Source organism: Prionailurus viverrinus, chromosome X (assembly GCF_022837055.1).
Source record: "Prionailurus viverrinus isolate Anna chromosome X, UM_Priviv_1.0, whole genome shotgun sequence".
NCBI lineage: Eukaryota > Metazoa > Chordata > Mammalia > Carnivora > Felidae > Prionailurus > Prionailurus viverrinus.
In genome coordinates, this window is record NC_062579.1 from 91,649,137 (window position 1) to 91,674,236 (window position 25,100).

At 42.2% G+C, this 25,100-nt stretch overlaps 1 long non-coding RNA gene across 1 annotated transcript; it reads right to left on the reverse strand.

Annotated features, from left to right (window-relative positions):
- Positions 1-486: 486 nt before the first annotated feature.
- On the reverse strand, positions 487-22,636 carry LOC125157442 (uncharacterized). The gene is made up of 3 exons (XR_007148972.1): positions 22,193-22,636; positions 1,630-1,704; positions 487-615 (listed from the first exon to the last, which is right to left on the reverse strand). It is a non-coding gene; the product is annotated as an uncharacterized LOC125157442 (long non-coding RNA).
- Between the last annotated feature and the right edge of the window lie 2,464 nt (positions 22,637-25,100).

Below are 25,100 nucleotides of genomic sequence, written 5' to 3' on the forward strand. Positions count from 1 at the left end.
ACTGAGCCCCCCAGGCGCCCCTATGATGTGCCTTTTTGAAAACGGCACCGAGGTGCCCACCGAGCGTGAGGATGACACACAAGGGCCGCTCCTCGGGGCCGACGCGGCCCTATGGCTTGCTCGCTGCCACACGTCTCCCAGCCCAACCTCGTCCCGGTTCGCTGCCACACGCCTTGTGCAGCCACACACAGCCAGTCGGGAGCCACGCTGCTCAGGCTTGAATCCCAGCTGTGCGACCCTGAGTGCCGCGCTTACCAGCTGCTATGGGCCCCGCGTCCCCGGCTCTAGGACACATTCTACAGTTACCGCGCAGGGCAAGCAGCGACAACGAGCACCGAGCGCTTGGCGGGGTGCCTGGCACGGAGGCAGCGAGCATTCCACAACTCTTGGCTGCCGTTATTGCGTTTAAGAACCTTCTTCGGAAATAAATTCTAAGTAGAATGAGTCGTGAAGCCAGGCTTGCAGAGCGATGCCGGCCTTCTTACCACTGGAGTCTGTTTCAGAGTCAGAGTCACTGTCGCTGTCAGAATACTTCTTGCGTTTTCTTTTAGATGATTTTTTCTTTCTCTTTTTCTTGGACCTTTCTTTTGAATGACTAGACTTCCTCTTCTTCTTCTTTGACATAAAATACAAATATAAAATTAACTTCAGGGCACCTGGCTGGGTCAGTCAGTGGAGCATGCAACTCGACCTCAGGTTGTGAGTTTGAGCCCCACAAATTGTGGCTGTAGAGATTACTTAAAAAATTTTTTTAAATATAAAATTATCTTCTGGGGCACCTGGGTGGCTCAGTCAGTTAAACGTCTGACTCCTGATTTTGGTTCAGATTTTGTTCATGGGATAGAACTCCATGTTGGGCTCTGCAGACAGTGCTGAGCACAGAGCTTGCTTGGGATTCTCTTTCTCCCTCTCTCTCTCTCTCTCTCTGCCCCTCACCCACTCTCTCTCAAAGTAAATAGACTTAAAAAAACTTTTTAATATACAAAATTAACTTTTTTTAAAGTTTACTTATTTTGAGGGAGACAGAGCAAGCAGGGGAGGGGCAGAGAGAGAGGGAGAGAGAGAATACCAAGCAGACTCTACATGTCAGAGCGGAGCCTGATGTGGGGCTCAACCCACAAAGATCATGACCTGAGCCAAAACTAAGTGTCAGATATGTTCAACTGATTGAACCGTGCAAGTGCCCCACAAAATTAACTTCTAAACAAGATTTCTGAGTATCAGTTTTATTGTATTTGAAATACTGAAAAAGAACAGAGGACAAGCAATTTGAGTAAAGGTAAAGTCTATTGTTCAGCAACTTATGAACATTTTTTTTCAACTTCTTAATAAAAAAAGCTCTGTAGTATTTTTAAAATACCTTTTGGTGGTACCTGGGTGGCTCAGCTGGGTCAGTGTCTGACCGGCTCAGGTCATGATCTCACACTTGTGAGTTCAAGCCCCACATCAGGCTCTTTGCTGTCAGCACGCAGAGTCTGCTTCAGATTCTCTGTCCGCCCTCTCTCTGCCCTTCCCCTGCTTGCATGCTCTCTCTCTCTCTCTCTCTCTCAAAAATAAATAAACATAAAAAAAGAGCCAAATAAAAGCCCCATGTCTCCTGCATTTGGCTCATACTACAAAAATATGTACCTTTTGAAGTAGAAACAGAAGTGGTGCTTTTCTTCAGCTCTTCGTCTCTACTGGTGTGTGTTCATCAAAGCTGAGCTGAAAGAAGATGGTTGTAACAATCAGAAAAGTGATAAAATATGAACCATAGAGTATTAAAAATATGGAATTAAAAATTTTCAGTAATGACACTGATTGTCCAAGAACCACTAAAAGCAAACGGGGGGGGGGGGAATGGGGGCTGGCTGGTGCATTTAGCTAAGCATCCGACTCTTGATCTTGGCTCAGGTCATGATCTCACAGTTCATCAGGCTCTGTGCTGATGGTGCGGAGCCTGCTTGGGATTCTGTCTCTCCTTCCCTCTGCCCCTCCCCCACTTGTATGCACATGCTCCCACTCTCTTTCAAAATAAATAAACTTAAAAAAAATTTTTTTAAAGCAAACACTGACAAAATTTTGTTCAAGGGTCTACCATCTTCATAATAATATAATAATCACTTAGGTTTGCATAAATCCTTGGAGTTTACAAAGTGCTATTCAAACTGAAAGCAACATGTAAGATTTATACTTTCAATGCTGCCTACAAGATACTCACATCAGAACTAAAGGCATCCACACTGAAAGTGAAGGGATGGAAAAACCTGTATCATGAAAATGGAAGCGAAAAGAAAGCTGGGATAGCAATAATTCTACCAGGCAAAACAGACTTTATTGTTTTATTTTTATTTATTTTTTATTTTTAGTGATCTATATGCCCAACATGGGGCTTGAACTCATCACCCTGAGATCAAGAGTCACATGGCCTATGGACTGAGCCAGCCAGGGCCCCTGTTAGTTATCATTTTAAAGTCTACTTTTTAGGGGCGCCTGGGTGGCGCAGTCGGTTAAGCGTCCGACTTCAGCCAGGTCACGATCTCGCGGTCCGTGAGTTCGAGTGCCGCGTCAGGCTCTGGGCTGATGGCTCAGAGCCTGGGGCCTGTTTCCGATTCTGTGTCTCCCTCTCTCTCTGCCCCTCCCCCGTTCATGCTCTGTCTCTCTCTGTCCCAAAAATAAATAAACGTTGAAAAAAAAATTTTTTTTTAAAAAGTCTATTTTTTTTTTTTTAATTTTTTTTTTTCAACGTTTATTTATTTTTGGGACAGAGAGAGACAGAGCATGAACGGGGGAGGGGCAGAGAGAGAGGGAAACACAGAATCAGAAACAGGCTCCAGGCTCCGAGCCATCAGCCCAGAGCCCGATGCGGGGCTCGAACTCACGGACCGCGAGATCATGACCTGGCTGAAGTCGGACGCTTAACCAACTGCGCCACCCAGGCGCCCTAAAAAGTCTATTTTTTAAAAAGTGCCCCTCCGCCACCTGGGTGGTTCAGTCGGTTGAGTGTCCGACTCCGGCTCAGGTCATGATCTCACAGCTCATGAGTTCAAGCCCTGCGTCGGGGTCTGTGCTGACAGCTTGGAGCCTGGAGCCTGCTTCAGATTCTGTGTCTCCCTCTCTCTCTGTCCCTAACCCACTTGCATTCTGTCTCTGTCTCTCTCAAAAAAATATACATTAAAAAAAATTTTTTTAAAGTGCCCCTCCCCAGCTTGCTCACTCTCTATCAAAATAAATAAACTTAAAAAAAAAGTCTATTTTGTCTGGAGCACCTGGCTTAGTCGGTAGAGTGTGCAACTCTTGATCTTGGGGTCATAAGTTTGAGCCCCACATTAGGAATAGAGATTACTTAAAAAAAAAGACTAACAAGACACAAAGAAGGACACTACATAATGATAAAGGTAATAATCCAACAAGAGGATATTACAACTGTAAATATTTATGCACTCAACATGGAAGCACCTAATAGTGAATACTATGCTACCTATTAACAGACACAAAGGAAGAAATTGACAATAATATAGTAATAGTAGGGGGCATTAACACCCCACTAACATCAATGGATAGATCATCCAGACAGAAAATCAACAAGGAAAACAGTGGCTTTGACAGACAGATGGATCAGGTGGACCTAACCGATATATTCAGAACATTCCATCCCCAAACAGAATACATATTCTTTATTTTTAAATTTTTTTAATGTTTTTATTTATTTTTGAGACAGAGAGAGACAGAGCATGAGCATGGGAGGGGCAGAGAGAGAGAGGGGGAAACACAGAATCTGAAGCAGGCTCCAGGCTCTGAGCCGTCAGCACAGAGCCCGACACAGGGCTCAAACTCACAGACTGTGAGATCATGACCTGGGCCGAAGTCGGACGCTTAACCAACTGAGCCACCCAGGTGCCCCATAATACATATTCTTTTCAAGTGCACACAGAACATTCTTTATAATAGATCATATGTTAGGCCACAACACAAGTCTCAATAAAGTCAAAAAGACTGAAATCATATCATGCACCTTTTCTAACCACATTATAAAACTAAAGATCAATCACAAGAAAAAATTTGGAAAGAACACAAATACATGGAGACTAAATATCAAGCTACTAAACAATGAATGGGTCAACCAAGAAATCAAAAGGGAAATAAAAAAAAATACATGGACACAAATGAAAATGAAAACACAATGAAAATGAAAACACAACACATCTTTGGGATACAGCAAAGGCTGTATCTAAGATTATTTTAGCAATACAGGCCTACTTTAAGATGCAAGAAAAATCTCAAATAAACAACTGAACTTTACACCTAAAGGAGCTAGAAAAAGAACAACAAATCAAGCCTGAAGCCTAAAGCCAGCAGAAGGAAGGATATAATAAAGATTATAGCAGATTGAAGACGAAACCTCAGGGAGGTCAGGCGCTGTCTCTCCTTCCCTCCCAGCCCTGTGGCTTCTCCACACTTGCGACCTGCAGGGGCCGGGCAAACACCACCCTCTGAAGAAGCCAAGTAGCAGACGGAGGCATAGGAGGACGCTGGGCTCACCGCGTCCTGTTGATCACTTAGATTCCACCCACACCTGCCTAAATATCCCAGAAAACCGCCAGAAGACTGGCAGAACGGATTCTCCGGAGCCAAGCGTAGACAAGAAGCCCACAGAAGAGGGGCTCCTCCCAAAGCGGATCACCGAAGGAAAAGTGAGCTGAGTCTGCCCCTCCCGCCCCTGTGCACCTTGCCGATCCACCCCAGCTATTACACCAGATCCTCAGCACCACAAGCCTGGCAGTGTGCAAGTAGCCCAGATGGGCCACGCCACCCCACAGTGAATCCCTCCCCTAAGAGAGGGGAAGAGAAGGCACACACCAGTCTCACTGTGGCCCCAGCTGTGGGCTGGGGGCAGACACCAGGTCTGAATGCGGCCCCGCCCACCAACGCAAGTTATTCAAGACAGCACAGGGGAAGTGCCCCGCAGTTCCGCACCACTCCAGGGACTATCCAAAATGACGAAATGGAAGAATTCCCCTCAAAAGAACCTCCAGGAAATAACGACTGCTAATGAACTGATCAAAAAGGATTTAAACAATATAACAGAAAGTGAATTTAGAATAACAGTCATAAAATTAATCGCTGGGCTTGAAAACAGTATAGAGGACAGCAGAGAATCTCTTGCTACAGAGATCAAGGGACTAAGGAACAGTCAGGAGGAGCTAAAAAATGCTATTAATGAACTGCAAAATAAAATGGAGATGACCACGGCTCGGATTGAAGAGGCAGAGGAGAGAATAGATGAACTAGAAGATAAAATTATGGAAAAAGAGGAAGCTGAGAAAAAGAAAGATAAAAAAATCCAGGAGTATGAGGGGAAAATTAGAGAACTAAGTGATGCACTAAAGAGAAATAATATACGCATAATTGGTATCCCAGAGGAGGAAGAGAGAGGGAAAGGTGCTGAAGGGGTACTTGAAGAAATCATAGCTGAGAACTTCCCTGATCTGGGGAAGGAAAAAGGCACTGAAATCCAAGAGGCACAGAGAACTCCCTTTAGACGTAACTTGAATCGATCTTCTGCATGACACATCATAGTGAAACTGGCAAAATATAAGGATAAAGAGAAAATTCTGAAAGCAGCTAGGGATAAACGTGCTCTAACATATAAAGGGAGACCGATAAGACTCGTGACCGATATCTCTACTGACGTGGCAGGCAAGAAAGGAATGGCAGGAAATCTTCAATGTGATGAACAGAAAAAATATGCAACTGAGAATCCTTTATCCAGCAAATCTGTCATTTAGAATAGAAGGAGAGATAAAGGTCTTCCCAAACAAACAAAAACTGAAGGAATTCATCACCACTAAACCAGCCCTACAAGACATCCTAAGGGGGATCCTGTGAGACAAGGTACCAGAGACATCGCTACAAACATGAAACCTACAGACATCACAATGACTCTAAACCCATATCTTTCTATAATAACACTGAATGTAAATGGACTAAATGCGCCAACCAAAAGACAGAGGGTATAATAATGGATAAAAAAACAAGACCCATCTATTTGCTGTCTACAAGAGACTCATTTTAGACCTGAGGGCACCTTCAGATTGAAAGTGAGGGGATGGAGAACTATTTATCATGCTACTGGAAGTCAAAAGAAAGCTGGAGTAGCCATACTTATATCAGACAAACTAGACTTTAAATTAAAGGCTGTAACAAGAGATGAAGAAGGGCATTATATAATAATTACAGGGTCTATCCATCAGGAAGAGCTAACAATTATAAATGTCTACGCGTCGAATACGGGAGCCCCCAGATATATAAAACAATTACTCACAAACATAAGCAACCTTATTGATAAGAACATGGTAATTGCAGGGGACTTTAATACTCCACTTACAACAATGGATAGATCATCTAGACACATGGTCAATAAAGAAACATTCAGCATAAGGGCCCTGAATGATACATTGGATCAGAAGGACTTGACAGATACATTTAGACCTCTGCATCCCAAAGCAACAGAATATACTTTCTTCTCGAGTGCACATGGAACATTCTCCAAGATAGATCACATACTGGGTCACAAAACAGTCCTTCATAAGTATACAAGAATTGAGATCATACCACGCATACTTTCAGACCACAATGCTATGAAGCTTGAAATCAACCACAGGAAAAAGTCTGGAAAACCTCCAAAAGCATGGAGGTTAAAGAACACCCTACTAAAGAATGAATGGGTCAACCAGGCAATTAGAGAAGAAATTAAAAAATATATGGAAACAAATGAAAATGAAAATACAACAATCCAAATGCTTTGGGTTGCAGCGAAGGCAGTCCTGAGAGGAAAATACATTGCAATCCAGGTCTATCTCAAGAAACAAGAAAAATCCCAAATACAAAACCTAACAGCACACCTAAAGGAAATAGAAGGAGAACAGCAAAGACAGCCTAAACCCAGCAGAAGAGAAATAATAAAGATCAGAGCAGAAATAAACAATATAGAATCTAAAAAAACTGTAGAGCAGATCAATGAAACCAAGAGTTGTTTTTTTCAAAAAATAAACAAAATTGATAAACCTCTAGCCAGGCTTCTCAAAAAGAAAAGGGAGATGACCCAAATAGATAAAATCATGAATGAAAATGGAATTATTACAACCAATACCTCAGAGATAGAAGCAATTATCAGGGAATACTATGAAAAATTATATGCCAACAAACTGGACAACCTGGAAGAAATGGACAAATTCCTAAACACCCACACACTCCCAAAACTCAAACAGGAAGAAATAGAAAACTTGAACAGACCCATAACCAGTGAAGAAATTGAATCAGTTATCAAAAATCTCCCAACAAATAAGAGTCCAGGACCAGATGGCTTCCCAGGGGAGTTCTACCAGACGTTTAAAGCAGAGATAAAACCTATCCTTCTCAAGCTATTCCAAAAAATAGAAAGGGAAGGAAAACTTCCAGACTCATTCTATGAAGCCAGCATTACTCTGATTCCTAAACCAGACAGAGACCCAGTAAAAAAAGAGAACTACAGGCCAATATCCCTGATGAATATGGATGCAAAAATTCTCAATAAGATACTAGAAAATCGAACTCAACGGCATATATAAAGAATTATTCACCATGATCAAGTGGGATTCATTCCTGGGATGCAGGGCTGGTTCAACATTCGCAAATCAGTCAACGTGATACATCACGTTAATAAAAGAAAAGAGAAGAACCATATGATCCTGTCATTCGATGCAGAAAAGGCATTTGACAAAATTCAGCAACCTTTCTTAATAAAAACCCTCGAGAAAGTCAGGATAGAAGGAACATACTTAAAGATCATAAAAGCCATTTATGAAAAGCCCACAGCTAACATCATCCTCAATGGGGAAAAACTGAGAGCTTTTTCCCTGAGATCAGGAACACAACAGGGATGTCCACTCTCACCGCTGTTGTTCAACAGTGTTGGAAGTTCTAGCATCAGCAATCAGACAACAAAAGGAAATCAAAGGCATCAAAATTGGCAAAGATGAAGTTAAGCTTTCACTTTTTGCAGATGACATGGTATTATACATGGAAAATCTGATAGACTCCACCAAAAGTCTGCTAGAACTGATACATGAATTTAGTAAAGTTGCAGGATACAAAATCAATGTACAGAAATCAGTTGCATTCTTATACACTAATAATGAAGCAACAGAAAGACAAATAAAGAAACTGATCCCATTCACAATTGCACCAAGAAGCATAAAATACCTAGGAATAAATCTAACCAAAGATGTACAAGATCTGTATGCTGAAAACTATAGAAAGCTTATGAAGGAAATTGAAGAAGATATAAAGAAATGGAAAAACATTCCGTGCTCATGGGTTGGAAGAATAAATACTGTTAAAATGTCAATACTACCCAAAGCTATATACACATTCAATGCAATCCCAATCTAATTGCACCAGCATTCTTCTCGAAGCTAGAACAAGCAATCCTAAAATTCATATGGAACCACAAGAGGCCCCGAATAGCCAAAGTAATTTTGAAGAAGACCAAAGCAGGAGGCATCACAATCCCACACTTTAGCCTCTACTACAAAGCTGTAATCATCAAAACAGCATGGTATTGGCACAAAAACAGACACATAGCCCAATGGAATAGAAGAGAAACCCCAGAACTAGACCCACAAAAGTATGGCCAACTAATCTTTGACAAAGCAGGAAAGAATATCCAATGGAAAAAAGTCTCTTTAACAAATGGTGCTGGGAGAACTGGACAGCAACATGCAGAAGGTTGAAACTAGACCACTTTCTTACACCATTCACAAAAATAAAGTTAAAATGGATAAAGGACCTGAATGTGAGACAGGAAACCATCAAAACCCTAGAGGAGAAAGCAGGAAAAGACCTCTCTGACCTCAGCCGCAGCAATTTCTTACTTGACACATCCCCAAAGGCAAGGGAATTAAAAGCAAAAGTGAATTACTGGGACCTTATGAAGATAAAAAGCTTCTGCGCAGCAAAGGAAACAATCAACAAAACTAAAAGGCAACCAACGGAATGGGAAAAGATATTTGCAAAATGACATATCGGACAAAGGGCTAGTATCCAAAATCTATAAAGAGCTCACCAAACTCCACACCCGAAAAACAAATAATCCAGTGAAGAAATGGGCAGAAAACATGAATAGACACTTCTCTAAAGAAGACATCCAGATGGCCAACAGGCACATGAGAAGATGCTCAACGTCGCTCCTCATCAGGGAAATACAAATCAAAACCACACTCAGATATCACTTCACGCCAGTCAGAGTGGCTAAAATGAACAAATCAGGAGACTATAGATGCCGGAGAGGATGTGGAGAAATGGGAACCCTCTTGCACTGTTGGTGGGAATGCAAACTGGTGCAGCCTATCTGGAAAACAGTGTGGAGGTTCCTCAAAAATTAAAAATAGATCTACCCTATGACCCAGCAGTAGCACTGCTAGGAATTTACCCAAGGGATACAGGAGTACCGATGCATAGGGGCACTTGTACCCCAATGTTTATAGCAGCACTCTCAACAATAGCCAAAGTATGGAAAGAGCCTAAATGTCCATCAACTGATGAATGGATAAAGAAATTGTGGTTTATATACACAATGGAGTACTACGTGGCAATGAGAAAGAACGAAATGTGGCCCTTTGTAGCAACGTGGATGGAACTGGAGAGTGTGATGCTAAGTGAAATAAGCCATACAGAGAAAGACAGATACCATATGGTTTCACTCTTATGTGGATCCTGAGAAACTTAACAGAAACCCATGGGGGAGGGAAAGGAAAAAAAAAAAAGAGGTTAGAGTGGGAGAGAGCCAAAGCATAAGAGACTCTTAAAAACTGAGAACAAACTGAGGGTTGATGGGGGGTGGGAGAGAGGGGAGGGTGGGGGATGGGTATTGAGGAGGGCACCTGTTGGGATGAGCACTGGGTGTTGTATAGAAACCAATTTGACAATAAATTTCATATATTGAAGAAAAAAAATAAAAAAATAAAAAAATAAAATAAAAGGAGAAAATTTGTGAAATCATAACAAAAAAAAAACAAAAAAAAACAAAAAAGAGTATAGCAGAAATAAATCTTACAGAAACTAAAAAACAACAAAAAAACAAAAAAACAAAAACACACGATAGAACAGATCAATGAAACCAGGAGCTAGTTCTTTGGAAAAATCAACAGAATTTATAAACCTTTAGCCAGGCTCATTAAAAGAGGGGGGAGGGGGACTCAAATTCAGAAATGAAGAAGGAGAAATAACCAGTATCACAGAAATACAAAGGATTATAAGAATATTATGAAACATTTTATGCCAACAAATTGAACATCCTAGAAGAAATGGATAAATTCTTAGAAACATAACCTTCCAAAACTGAATCAGGAGTAGAAAATCTGAACAGATTGGGGCACCTGAGTGGTGCAGTCAGTTAAGTGTCCAACTCTTGATTTCAGCTCAGGTCATGATCTCATGGTTTGTGGGATTGAGCCCCCTGTTGGGCTCCACACTAGCCTGCTTGGGATTTTTCTGTCTCCCTCCCTCTGCCCCTCCCCTGCTCACACGCGCTCTCTCTCTCTAATAAATAAACATTAAAAAAAGAAAATCTGAACACACTGATCACTAGTAATGAAACTGAATCAATACTCAAAAACTCCCAGTAAACAAACAAACAAACAAATTTCCCAATAAAGTCCAGGACCTGATGGCTTCAGACGTGAATTCTACCAAACATTTAAAGAAGAGTTAACCCCTCTTCTTCTCAAACTATTCCAAAAAACAGAAAAGGAAGGAAAGCTTCCAAACTCATTCTGAGGCCAGCATTACTCTGATACCAAAATCGGATAAAGACACTACAAAAAAAGAAAACTACAGAGGCTCCTGGGTGGCTCAGTTGGTGGTGCATCTGACTCCTGACTTCAGCTCAAGTCATGATCCCAGGGTCCTGGGATCAAGTCTTGTATCAGGCTCCACACTCAGCATGGAACCTCCTCGAGATTCTCTTTCTCCCTCTGTCCCTCTCCCTCTTCACGTGCTCTCGCTCTCTTAAAAAAAAAAAAGAAAAGAAAAAAGAAAAAAAATGACAGGCCAATATCTCTCATGAACACAGACGCAAAAATCCTCAACAAAATACTAGCAAACTAAATCCAACAATACATTAAAAAAAAGTCATTCACCATGATCAAGTGGGATTTATTTCAGGGATGCAAAGGTGTTTCAAAATTTGCAAACCGATGAACACAATGCATTAACAAGAGAAAGGAATAAAACAATATGATCATTCTAATAGATTCAGAAAAAGCATTGGACAAAGTACAGCATGATAAAAGCCCTCAACAAAATAGGTTTAGAGGGAACATACCCCAACACAATAACAGCCTTATATGAAAAACCCACGGCTAACATAGTACTCAATGGTGGAAAACTGAGAGCTTTTACCCTAGGGTCAGGAATGAGACAAGGATGTCCACTCTCATCACTTTATTCAACATAGTACTGGAAGTCCTAGCCTCAGCAGACAACAAAAAGAAATAAAGGCATCCAAACTGGTAAGGAAGAAGTAAAATTTTCACTATTTGCAGATGACAAGATAGTATATATAGAAAACCCTAAAGACTCCACCAAAAAACTACTAGAACTGATAAATGAACTCAGTAATGCTGCCGGATGCAAAATTAATTTACAGGGGCACCTGGGTGGCTCAGTCAGTTAAGTGTCTGACTCTTAGTTTCAGCTCAGGTCATGAGCTCACAGTTTGTGAGTCTGAGCCCCGCACAGAGCCTACTTGGGATTCTCTCTCCCTCTCTCTCTGCCTCTCCCTGGCTGGTGTGCACACACACACACTCTCTCTCTCCCTCAAAATAAATATACTTAAAAAATTAATATACACGGGCGCCTGGGTGGCGCAGTCAGTTAAGCGTCCGACTTCAGCCAGGTCACGATCTCGCGGTCCGTGGGTTCGAGCCCCGCGTCGGGCTCTGGGCTGATGGCTCAGAGCCTGAAGCCTGTTTCTGATTCTGTGTCTCCCTCTCTCTCTGCCCCTCCCCTGTTCATGCTCTGTCTCTCTCTGTCCCAAAAATAAATAAACGTTAAAAAAAAATTAATATACAGAAATGTGTTACATGCCTATACACTAACAATGAAGCAGTAGAAAGAGAAATTAAGAAAATAAGAATAAAATACCTAATAATAAACTTTACCAAGGAGGTGAAAGACCTGTCCTCTGAAAACTATAAAACACTGATAAAAGAAATTAAAGAAGACACAAATAAATGGAAAGATATTCCATGCTCATGGACTGGAAGAAGAAACAGTGTTAAAATGTCCATAGTACCCAAAGCAATCTACAGATTTAATGCCATCCCAACCAAAATATCAACAGCATTTTTCACAAAACTAGAACAACTAATCCTAAAATTTGTAGGGAACCACAAAAAAATCCCAAACAGGCAAAGCAACCTTGAAAAAGAACAAAGCCAGAGGTATCACAATCCCATATTTCAAAATACACTACAAGGATATAGTAATCAAAATAGTATGGTACTGACACAAAAACAGACACACGGATCAATAGAAGAGGATAGAGAGTCCAGAAATAAACCTACATACACTTCAATGGTCCATTAGTCTATGACAAAGTGGGCAAAAATATACAATGGGGAATGACAGTTTCTTCAAGAAATGGTCTTGGGAAAACTGGTTAGCTGCATGCAAAACAACAAAACTGGACCACTTTCTTACACCATACACAAAAGTAAACTCAAAATGGATTAAGGACCTAAATGGGAGACCTTTCAGAAACCATAAAAATCCTAGCAGAGAACACAGGTAGGAACCTCTTTGACATCAGCAAATGATATATCTGATAAGAGGTTAATATCCAAAATTTATACAGGTGCCTGTGTGGTTCAGTCAGTTATGTGTCTAACTCTTGATTTCAGCTCAGGACATGATCTCCCAATTCATGGGATTGGGCCCCACCTCCGGCTCTGTGCTGACAGTGTGGAGCCTGCTTGGGATTCTCTCTCCTTCTCTCTGCCCCTCCCTAACTCACGCATGCGCACTCTCTCTCAAAATAAATAAATAAACTTTAAAAAGTACCCAAAATAGGGGCACTTGGGTGGCTCAGTCAGTTAAGTGTCCTACTCTTGGTTTTGGCTCAGATCATGATCTCACGGTCCATGGGGTCAGGCCCTGCATCCGGCTCTGTGCTGACAGTGCAGAGCCTGCTTCAGATTCATATTCTCTCTCTCTCTCTGCCCCTACCCTGCTCATGCTCTCTCTCAAAATAAATAAATAAACTTAAAAATTATCCAAAATATATAAAGAACTCACACAACTCGGGGCACCTGGCTGGCTCAGTCAGTACAGCATGCGACTCTTCATCTCAGGGGTTGTAAGTCTGAACTCCAAACTGGGTGTAGAGGTTACTTAAAAATAAAATCTTGGAGCGGGGGTCGCCTGGGTGGCTCAGTGGGTTAAGCGTCTGACTCTTGATTTTGGCTCAGGTCATGCTCTCACAGTTTCGTGGGTTCTAGCCCTACACCAGGCTCTGTGCTGATGGGGTGAAGCCTGCTTGGGATTCTGTCTCTCCCTCTCTTGCTGCCCCTCCCCTGCTCATGCTCTGTCTCTCTCAAAAATAAATAAATAAAACTTAAAAAAAGTTTTTTAAAATAAAATAAAATCTTGGGGCACCTGGGTAGCTGTCAGTTAAGTGTCCAACTCTTCATTTCGGCTCAGGTCATGATCTCATGGTTCCGTAGTTGGAGCCACGTGTCAAGCTCCACACTGTCAGTGCAGAGCCTGCTTGGGATTCTCTCTCTCTATTCCTCCCTCTCTGTCTGCCCCTCCCCTGCTTATGTGCTCTCTCTCTCAAAATGAATAAACTTAAAATAATAAAAGTAAAAAAATAAAATCTTTAAAAACAAAAGAACTCATACAACTCAACACCAAAAAAATCAAATAATCCAATTAAAACATGGGCAAAGCGGAGCGCCTGGGTGACTCAGTCAGTTAAGTGTCCGACTTCAGCTCAGGTCATGATCTCGCAGTTTGTGAGTTCAAGTCCCACATCAGGCTGTGCTGACAGCTCGGAGCCTGGAGACTGCTTCAGAGTCTGTATCTCGTCTCCTCTCTCTCTCTCTCTCTCTCTCTCTCTCTGTCCCTCCCCTGCTCGTCATGCTCTGTCACTCTCAAAAATAAATAAACATTTTAAAAATGGGCACAGGACCCGAATAGAAATTTTTGAGCCAAAATCAAGAGTCAGACACTCAACCAACTGAGCCACCCAGGCACCCCAAGAGAGAATGAAATCTTGCCATTTGCAACATGGACTGACCTAGAGTATATAATGCTAATTGAAATTAAGTCAGAGAAAGACAAATACCCTATGATTTCACTCATATGTGGAATTTAAGAAATAAAGTGAACAAAGGAAAAAAGAGACCAAAAAACTAGACTCTTAAATACAGAGAACAAGGGTGCCTGGCTGGCCCAGTCAGTAGAGCATCCGACTCTGGATCTCAGGGTTGTAAGTCCGAGATGCACACTGGATATAGAAATTACTTAAAAATAAAATCTTAAAAAAATTACACAGAAATGGTAGTTGCCAGAGGGGAGGTAGGGGAGGAAATGGATGAAATAGATAAAGAGGATTAGGAGTACATTCATTGACATGAGCACTGAATAATGTATAGAATTGTTGAATCATTATAGTGCACACCTGAAACGAACATAATACCATGTTAATTACACTTGAGTTAAAAAACACACGGAAGAATCTTGTTTAGCAAAATACATATTGCTAAGTAAAAGAAGCCAATCTGAAAAGGCTACATACCTACTATATGGCATCCTACTAAAGGCAAAACTATGAAGACAGTGAAAAGATCAGTGGTTGGAGGGGAGGGAGAGATGAACAGGCAGAGCACAGAACATTTTTTAGGGCAATGAAACTCCTGCGTATGACAGTATAATGGTGAGTACACGTCATGATATGTCTGTTCCAACCCCACAGAATGTGCAACACCAAGAGCGAATCCTAATGTAAACTATGGACTGTGGGTGATTATGATGTATTGGTGTAGGCTCACTGATGTGATTTATATTTTCAGAAGAAACCACAGGGCAAATGTAGGGAACTATAAGAAGAAAAAACTAGAGACAAGAAGGCTGAGGAAAGACCTCATGATTTGATTCTATGTATATAAAGGACATACGGTAGAGCAGCAACTACTCTCTGTCCCCAAAGCAAGAAGAACCTAACACACTACAATATAAAGAGATTTCATTCTGTGGTAGAGAATTCTGAAACTGAATATTGGTAAAATCCTACAATAGGTTAAAAGGGGAATTTCCATATCATATAATCTTTTCCTCTGGAGATGACGTCTGGAATAACTTAAGGTATTGCCTAGAATATTATTTTTAGGGTTCCTTCCAACCCTAATTCTATGATTTCCGATTCTTGTAAGCGTTTCTATTAAGAACAAGTATCTGTTTTGTTTGTTTTTAAAGATTTTATTTTTAAGTTAGTTCTATGCCCAGTATGGGGCTTGAACTCACGACCCAGAGATCAAGAGTCGCAAGCTCCACTGACTGAGGCATCCCTTAAGAACAAGTTTCTGATAACGCTTTATCACCCTGTCACAGTTACAAAGTTTACCCACCAAAGCACATTGTCTGAACTCAACCTAAAGTAAACATGGAAGCAGATGAGAGGTGGGGTGCCTGGCTGGCTCAATTGGTACAGCACATGCCTCTTGATCTCAGGGTTGTGAGTTTGAGCCCCATGGTGGGTGTAGAGATCACTGGGGGAAAAAAAAGAAAGAGATGAGAGGGAAGAAGCTGCTTATGAATAGCACCAAAGAGGAAAGAAATAAGGAAAAAGAAGCATTAAGCCTTCAGAGAGTACTGACTTTAGGAAATTGAACTAAACCAAACCATGCTAGTATATTCATTTTTAAATCCCTTTGTAATGCTAAAATCTGGCAAGCAATCTGCTACTGGGTTAGCTGAGAACAGAAATTCAAAATAATATAAACGTATCATTACACTGAACCCTTCTATGAATAAGAGATTAGCATTCTAAATTATAATTATAATGAATTATAATTTTCTTTAAGTTTATTATTTTGAGAGAGAGCATGTGAGTACACGCATGAGTTGGGGAGGGGCAGAGAGGGAAAGGGAGAGAGAGAATCCCAAGCAACGATGGGCTTGATCTCACAAACTGAGATCGTGACCTGAGCCAAAATCAAGAGTCAGATACTTCACCGACTGAGCCACCCAGGTGCCCCCCCCACCGAATTATAATTTAAAGAGAACATTTAGCATCCTAAAATATACTGGCAACATGTTTTAATTCTTACATATGTTCCATGTTTTTATTTTTAAAACTATTTTTTATAAAGTAATCTCTATGCCCAACATGGGACTTGAACTCATGACCCCAAGATTAAGAGTCACACACTTCACCAACTGAGCCAGCCAGGCGTTTTTAAAACATAAAGGATATAAGAGGATAAATCACAAGATAGAAGAAAAATTTAAAACGTATTTAAAGTTCTTTACTTAATAAAAAACTTGACAACAGGGGTGCCTGGCTGGCTCAGTGAGGACAGCATGCAAATCTTGATCTTAGGATTGTGAGCTCAAGCCCCACTTTGGGTATGGAGCCTACTAAATAAATGAATAAATAAATAATAAGATATTAAAATAAAAATGGGTAAATACTATCTTCAAAAAAATTTGACGGGGTGCCTGGGTGGCTCAGTCGGTTAAGCATCCGACTTCAGCTCAGGTCATGATCCTGTGGTTCGTGGGTTCGAGACCCATGTCGGGCTCTGTGATAACAGCTCAGAGCCTCGAGCCTGCTTCAGATTTTGTATCTCCCTCTTTCTCTGCCCCTCCCCTGCTCATGCTCTGTCTCTCTCTCTTTCAAAAATAAATAAAACATTAAGAAATTTTTTTAAAAAAATTGACAACAGACTCCAGATTTAACAAATGTTATACCTATTTTAAAATTATATTTTTATTTTTTATTTTTATTTTTTAATTTTTTTTAACGTTTTATTTATTTTTGAGACAGAGAGAGACAGAGCATGAACGGGGGAGGGGCAGAGAGAGAGGGAGACACAGAATCGGAAGCAGGCTGCAGGCTCTGAGCCATCAGCCCAGAGCCCGACGCGGGGCTCGAACTCACGGACCGCGAGATCGTGACCTGAGCTGAAGTCGGCCGCTTAACCGACTGAGCCACCCAGGCGCCCCTAAAATTATATTTTTAAACAACCTGCTTCAGGATTGTATTAGTCAGCTGTGGCTACCATGATAAAATATCACAGAGTGGGTAGATTAAACAACAGAAATTTATTTTCTCACCATACTGGAGGTTAGTAGTCCAAGATCAGGACTGATTTCTGGTAGAAATTTCCTGGCTTGCAGACTGGTGACTTCTCCCTGTGTCCTTACATGGCCTTTCCTCTGTGCACACAAGAGAAGGGGGGTGGAGATATCTGGTGTCACTTCCTCTTCTAAGGATACCAGTCCTACAGAATCAGGGCTCCATCCTGATGACCTCATTTAACCTTAATTACCCTCTTAAAGGCTTTACTGCTAAATATAGTCACTTTGAGAATTAGGGCTTCAACATTTGAATTGGGGGTAGGGCGGGACACAATTCAGTCTATAACAAGGATTCTCTGGAGAAAGTCTTCATACTTAGCTCCCAAATCTGCAATCCTCTCTCACTTTAATCTCCCAGAAGATATAGGCATGCAAATTACAACTCAATGACTAAATTGTGTTATATGTATGTATGTATATGTATGTGTATGTATGTGTGTGTGTGTGTGTGTGTGTGTGTGTGTGTGTATCTCAAATTCCAGAGGTCCAGTTAAGTCCTATTTTCCCTTTACATTTTAAACTTTAAATTGACAAAAACTCGGCATAAATGTAAACTCAACACTTAGGAGCTGATGTTCTGAAAGTTCAAATGGTACAGACAACAGCCAGCCTGAGCAGCCGGGCTAGAAATGCAGCCTGGGAGGCTGTCAAGTGCATCCCTTCTGCCTCATGCATGACATAGCTCCTCACTGCTCATTTGATCTTCTGCAATACGTGACACAAACAGTTTTACATTCAGAAATAGCTTCATTTGTTTATACATATTTATGAAAAGAAAAAGAAGTCTGTTTCAACTTGGTTAAAACTTTAGTTTGCAGAAACCTGAGAATCAGTGAAGACAATTTAAAAAAAGGAAGCATTATGGGGCGCCTGGGTGGCTCAGTCAGTTGGGCGTCCGACTTCGGCTCAGGTCACGATCTCACGGTCCGTGAGTTCGAGCCCCAAGTCGGGCTCTGGGCTGATGGCTCGGAGCCTGAAGCCTGCTTGCGATTCTGTGTCTCCCTCTCTCTCTGCCCCTCCCCCGTTCATGCTCTCTCTCTCTCAAAAATAAATAAAATGTTAAAAAAAATTTTTTTTAAATAAAAAAATAAAAAAAGGAAGCATTAGAAATAGATGACACTAAAGGGAGCCCTGAAAAGTTCCATGTCACAAACATTGTACTCAAGGAGATTCAGAGTTTCTTCCAACTCTATGTTTTCCCTTTAGTTCCTTTTTGGAAAAGGAGTACATTGTCTGTCTGCTCTTTGGAGGACAGTAAAAACACTTTTAATTTTATTACAATGTTTGTCATTTCTTCTGTTTTGATTTTTGCTGTTTTGCATAAACTGAAAAGAATAACAGGGGTGCAATTCCCCAAAATTTAGCGTTTATGTCTCTATTTGATTTTTCAAAAAAAATCCTTACAAAATTAATATATTTGGTTTCATTGTTTGAATAAATTTTTATTTCTTTATTCAGTGGAAAAGGTATTGTTACTACGCAGAGTTGGACTCAGATGTTCTCCCACTTCAAGAAGCAGACAATCTAAAAATAAACATACAAATAACAGTTCTTGGAATATATGAGGATAGGGGCCAATGCAAAGACACACAGTTCTTGTGCTATAAAGCCTAAAATTAAGGCTCATTATTAGGTACTGCCTTGACATCTGGGAAAACCAGTAGGGCCTCCAATGTCCTAACTGCAAATTCCCCTCCCCACTCTGCTTCTGCAGGTAAGGTCCCCTAGCCAAACAACCGTCTCTAGGACAAGGGAACAGGCCCAGTTCCAGATTATCCCTGAGTATCCCTGAGTGGGTCTCAGTACTCTGCCAGCCGATGAAGTTCATCTGTCCAATATCAGGTATTCTGTGTTCCACCTCCCCATAATCCTGGGAAGGAAATCCCTCCTTCACCAACACGGTGAATAGGACACCATCAAAACAGTCCATAACTGCTGCCTGGTTGCATCTGTACTAGTAAGATAAATTATTTATCTTCCACACGCACAAATGCAAATTTCATCCAAGCTGTTCTTATATCTCTTACTTAGAATTCTAAAATAAGAAGCTGGTTTGGGGTGCCTGGGTGGCTCAGTCGGTTGGGCATCCGACTTCAGCTCAGGTCATGATCTCACAGCCCGTGAGTTCAAGCCCCGCGTCAGGCTCTGTGCTGACAGCTCAGAGCCTGGAGCCTGCTTTGGATTCTGTGTCTCCCTCTCTGCCCCTCCCCTGCTCATGCTCTGTCTCTCTCTGTCTCAAAAATAAGATAAAAACATTAAAGAAAAATTAAAAAAAAAAAAAGAAGCTGGTTTGACTGGCACAGACCGGGGGGCACCTTTCTGAAACATTCAACCCCTAGAGGCAGGTCTCTAGTGTTTTTACTCTTTCTGCTCCCAGGCATGAAACCCTAATAGCTAACAGGAAGGTACACTATGTTCCAGGCACTCAGTCATTACAACAGCCCTAAAAATATCAGCACTATTTTTATCCCCTTTCTACAGGTGAATAAATGAAGGTAGAGAAGTTAAGTAACTTGCCTGATGTTTTGACATTGTTAATTTTTTTTTCAACGTTTATTTATTTTTGGGACAGAGAGAGACAGAGCATGAACGGGGGAGGGGCAGAGAGAGAGGGAGACACAGAATCGGAAACAGGCTCCAGGCTCTGAGCCATCAGCCCAGAGCCCGATGCGGGGCTCGAACTCACGGACCGCGAGATCGTGACCTGGCTGAAGTCGGACGCTCAACCGACTGCGCCACCCAGGCGCCCCTTGACATTGTTAAATTAACATTTGTTAAGTGGAGCATAGGACTCCCCTGGATGGTGAGCCAAAGTTCAACAACAGACCACAAGAGAAATTCAAATAGAACAGTTAATTACTCATAAGGCCTGGAGGAAGTACACACAGCATGCCTCCAGAGGCCACACAAGGCAGTCAAGGCAGAGTACAGATGGAGAGACAGGACCTGGGGCGTGTGCTTTTATTAGGGTCTGTATTGTTTTGGAGTTCCCAGGTTAGGACCAGATCGGTCATTTAAACCAGAAGAGTGGGGTTTGGGTAAGCCCCACAGGGATCTTATCTAAAGGACCTGTAGGGCCTACAGGCACTGGGAGACAGAGATAGTTGATCACAAGGGCTACTGGGGAAGTCCTATCAGGAACTTACTTTCTTGTGACTCTCTGTGGGCTACCCAGGGCATGTGCTTGCAAGAGGGGGCTGGTGTAAGTTTAAAGTGCCTAGAGGCCACCTGGCCAAACCAAACGGATGCCCAGGCAGCAGTACCATGGAGTAGCTTAGCTAAACTCTAGACACTCAAGGCCACACAGGTATTAAGTGGCAAAGCAGGGCTTCAAACCCAGGCAGTCTGAATCCAGGGACTATCCTCACTCACCTCCCACTGCTGGAAGAAAAAGAATCATCAAGACATTGCCCAACTGTTGTAATGTCAACCTACCTCTCAATGCCTGTAATGTTTTTAAATTTTTTAATTCAATTAAAAAATTTTTAAGTTTATTTATTTTTGAGAGAGACAGAGCACGAGTGGGGGAGGGGCAGAGAGCGACGGTGACACAGAATCCCAAGCAGGCTCCAGGCTGTCAGCACAGAGTTCAAACCCAAGGACCGTGAGATCATGACCTGAGCAGAAGTTGGAGGCTTAACCCACTGAGCCACCCAGGTACCCCAAATTTTTAATTTTTTTTAACACATTCAAAGCCCTTAGTATGGTACCTGACACATTCCATAAACATTAGATATGAATATTTACACGGCAATAATGAAAACTCTTTTCCTTCTCCTTCTTAAACTACTTTTCCACTCACTTTCATTAAAGGAAAACTCATCTCACCCTCCCATCATTTCTCAAGGTCAAGACCAAGACCACTTTTATTACTTTTTAATTTTTTTAATGTTTATTTATTTTTGAGAGAGTGAGAAAGCACGAGCAGGGGAGGGGCAGAGAGAGAGGGAGACACAGAATCGGAAGCACGCTCCAGGCTCCAGCTGTCAGCACAGAGCCGGAGGCGGGGCTCCAACCCACAAACAGCGAGATCATGACCTGAGCCAAGTCCTACCCTTAAGTGCCTGAGCCACCCAGGCGCCCCCAAGACCACTTTTAACAAGGCCTTTTAGGTAGCCTCATCTCAGGTTAGCACACTACTTTTTGTACATTCATCCAATCATGTCTTGGGAGGAAGGTTTTTCTACTTTCCAATTTAAACCTGTAATCTCCAGGCGCCTGGCTGGCTCAGTCGGTAAAGCATGCAACTCTTGATCTTGGGGTTGTGAGTTGGAGCCCTACATTGGGCATAGAGATTACTTTAAAAAAAAAAAAAAGCGCAACCCTTCCCAAGTCCCTACAAAGAATTTCTATTTACATATCCTGTTATCATCTCAAACCGATCTGCTCATTCAACACACAATGGCTGTGCTCTTACTAAGTGCTAAACACTGAATTCTGTAATGAATAAAATCCTCCTTTCCACGAACTCAGTCTAGTGTAGAATAAAAACATGCACATGAATGATAACACAACACAAATCAATGCTGAGCACAGAAATCTGCGACCTTTGGCCATGTCCGCTACCAGACCAGAGGTGGAAGGAGGTGGTGGGAGACCAGGGCACTGCAGGAGGGGGCCCAAGGATGAGTGAGAATTAAGGGAGGAAAGGGACGAATAAGGGGCAGCCGTGGACAGACTGAAGAAGAAAACGGGCGCAAGGATGGGAGAAGGGAGAAAAGCGCAAACGCTAAGAAGCGAGATGAACGATGAAGGGACTCTCAACACAGGTGGCTCCTCACCGCGAAGGTGGGTCCGTCTCACTCACCTCCCTCTCCTTGTCCCAGAGACCCACGGCTTATCGGTCCCGGAGGGGCGCGGGGAGCGGCCGCGACAGGCGGACGAGGAGGCAGAGGCGAAGGGGGTGCCCCGCGGCGCAGGGGGCCGCTCCGGAGAACGTGACCGCGAACGGGTCGGCAGGGCTGGTTCCGGGAGGCCAGGCTGAGGCCACTCCGCTGGGGGCCCAGGCCATTCCGGTTCCCGGACCGAGAGCAAGAGTGCGAGCGAGAGCGGCGGCCCCGCGGGGAGCGAGCAGATTTGCTGCTGCTCGGGACTCTTCCACCAACTGCGACACTTCCCCGCGGAGCCCGAGGCCTCTCATTACGGACTGCAGAGCGGGACCCTGGAGCTACTGCTGCCGGGGAAATAGGGCACTCTCTCAAGGAGCCTGGGAAAACCTCAGTTGCCTTGGCTCCCAGAAGCCACCTGCGCAACCTCCCAACGCTGAGAAAAACTTAGAATTCGTTCCGGGTACGTCCGCAAAACCCTTCCCCAGGGCTACGTGGCGTCCAGCCTAAGTGAAAGGGGTGGTGTATCCGTGTAAATAAGCCGCCGCTGCCACCGGCTCCGAGCGCCCATCTTTCCAGTTCCGCAGCAGTCTCTCTCCCCCGACCCCGAACCCCCTCCCCGGCACCTCGTCTCATTTGGTTAGGAGACCAAGTCTTCCTCAGCCTTATACTTGAAATAACCGAAGGGGAGGATGACGGACCACAGGATACATTTCACAGAATGGCCATATCAACAACACAGTCGATTCTGCTTGTTTCAGATGCTTTCTGTGCATACGTGTATGTAACATTTTATAATACTGGGCGCTTAGTGTGTCTCATATGTGCAAGTGTATATATGGATGTATACATAATATATGCATAGATATGTGTGTATACATATGCATGTATAATATTTCGGAATGGCTCAAATGGAATTACATATTTTTTCCCTGAGGATATCCTGAATTAAAAACAAAACAAAACTAAACTAAATGGGGAATGGGAAGAAAAAGCACAAAGTATTCAAAGTATTTCTACGCAGCTGACAGTGTGTTTATCTTAGTCTTGTCATATTTAGCAAAGAGAAAAAATACAGTAGGCCCACTTACATTTGAATTTCAGATAAACAACGAACAATGTTTTAGTTTAAGTATGTCCCATACAATAATAATACAGTATTAAATGGCTAATTTTTGTTGCAGAGAAGGTCATTATTGTACCTCCGCCACCACCTCTTAATTTTATTCCTTATAAGTTTTTCATTTTCTGTTTCAGAAGGGGAAGGGGGAGGCCGCCCCTGGTATCTGCAAGGTAGCAGAACGCTCAGGCCATGATCTTCTGTTGGACATAAACTCACACAACATTAACTTAAGAAGAAGTCACTAGGAGATTGATGAAGTGAGACAAAACAAAGCCAATTGATAATTTTGTCTAATCATAGCTAGAAAAGGTCACCGTGTCACTCAGAAAACACCAAACACCCCCCTCTCTTAGCCAAAATGGGTGACTGCTACTTTATCAATTACAGCTTTATTCCTGTTCTCTTCTGCCCTCCCTAGAGTTAAGATGTACTGAAGTGCCCAATGGTACAATTGCCCCTGCATCCTGACAGCAACTGATCTAGAGTGAACTCCCTCTTCCTTAGATCATCCCCCTGAGTCGCCCAAATAATACAATGGGTTCTTTCTAATGTCCTTTTACTGAAACGCCCCACACTTGCCTATGGTGTGCCTTCTCCCTCCCTGCAAAGAATAATGAACTCAACTTGTCAACTATGGGCATGTGCCCAGTGATCTTTGATTGAAGGGCATTGACGCGTTCCACTGCCTAGAATGTTCTTCCTCGGATATTTTCATAGCTCTTTCCCCTTAGTTCATTCTGTTGTTTGCTCATACATCATCTTTTCAGAGAAGTCTTCCCCGACCACACTATTTACAATAGCGCCCTCAAAGTTCTCCATCCCTTTATGCTGTTTATTTTTCCTCACATGTCACATTGCTATCTGATATTATACATTTAGATGATACAGACACAAACATCTATGGTATGCCTTTCCCATTAGAATCTAAGTTTCATGAAGACTGGGACTTCGTCTTGAAGACTATATCCACACTGCCTACCACATTGCCTGGCACAGAGTGGGTATTAAGTGATATGTATTGAACGAACATATGAACGAATGGATTTTTATTGTGTCAGGGTTTAGAACGGTTTCATTTTGTCACATATTCATCATCAACCTTGTCGTTTGGTCTTAGTCCTCCGTTTAGATTGGCTTGCTGCAGAATGTCTGTTCTTAATTTTTTTATTTTGACGCATGTCTTACTTGATTTGATTTCACGTTGCTGAGTAATTTTTCACAAAGAACTCATGGGGAGTATATTCCCTCAATTTTTTTTTTCGTATTTGAAATATGCTACCCGGTGGTGGTGATGGTTGTTTTGTTTTGGTAGATTGTATTATTGTCAGCAATTGTCCACTTCCTCTTTCTGAGTAGGAGGGTTATCTATCCCTATCCAATTGACTTTAAGAGGTTTTAAGAAGAATGAGAGAACCAGCAGTATCAAACATGTCACTTAAAGAGAAAATTGTTAGGATTAAGCAGAAAAGGGGATACAGATGAACAAGCAAATGTATATTTAGCACTTACTGGGTACCTGACACTCCTTCATTCAACATTAAGTAGCCATATCTATCTACCATTTATTAGATCCAGGCCGGCTCCACAAGAAAGTTACTGCTTGAGTTGCATCTTTCTGGAAGACCAGGCACTTGCCAAATAACAGGAGAGGCAAAGTGTGTGACTATGAAAGGGATGGTTACTCCAAGTGCAGGGTTCTAGGCACAGACATGGAAGCGGTAAACAGCATGTCATATTTTGGAAACTGAAACTCAAAACAATTCTGT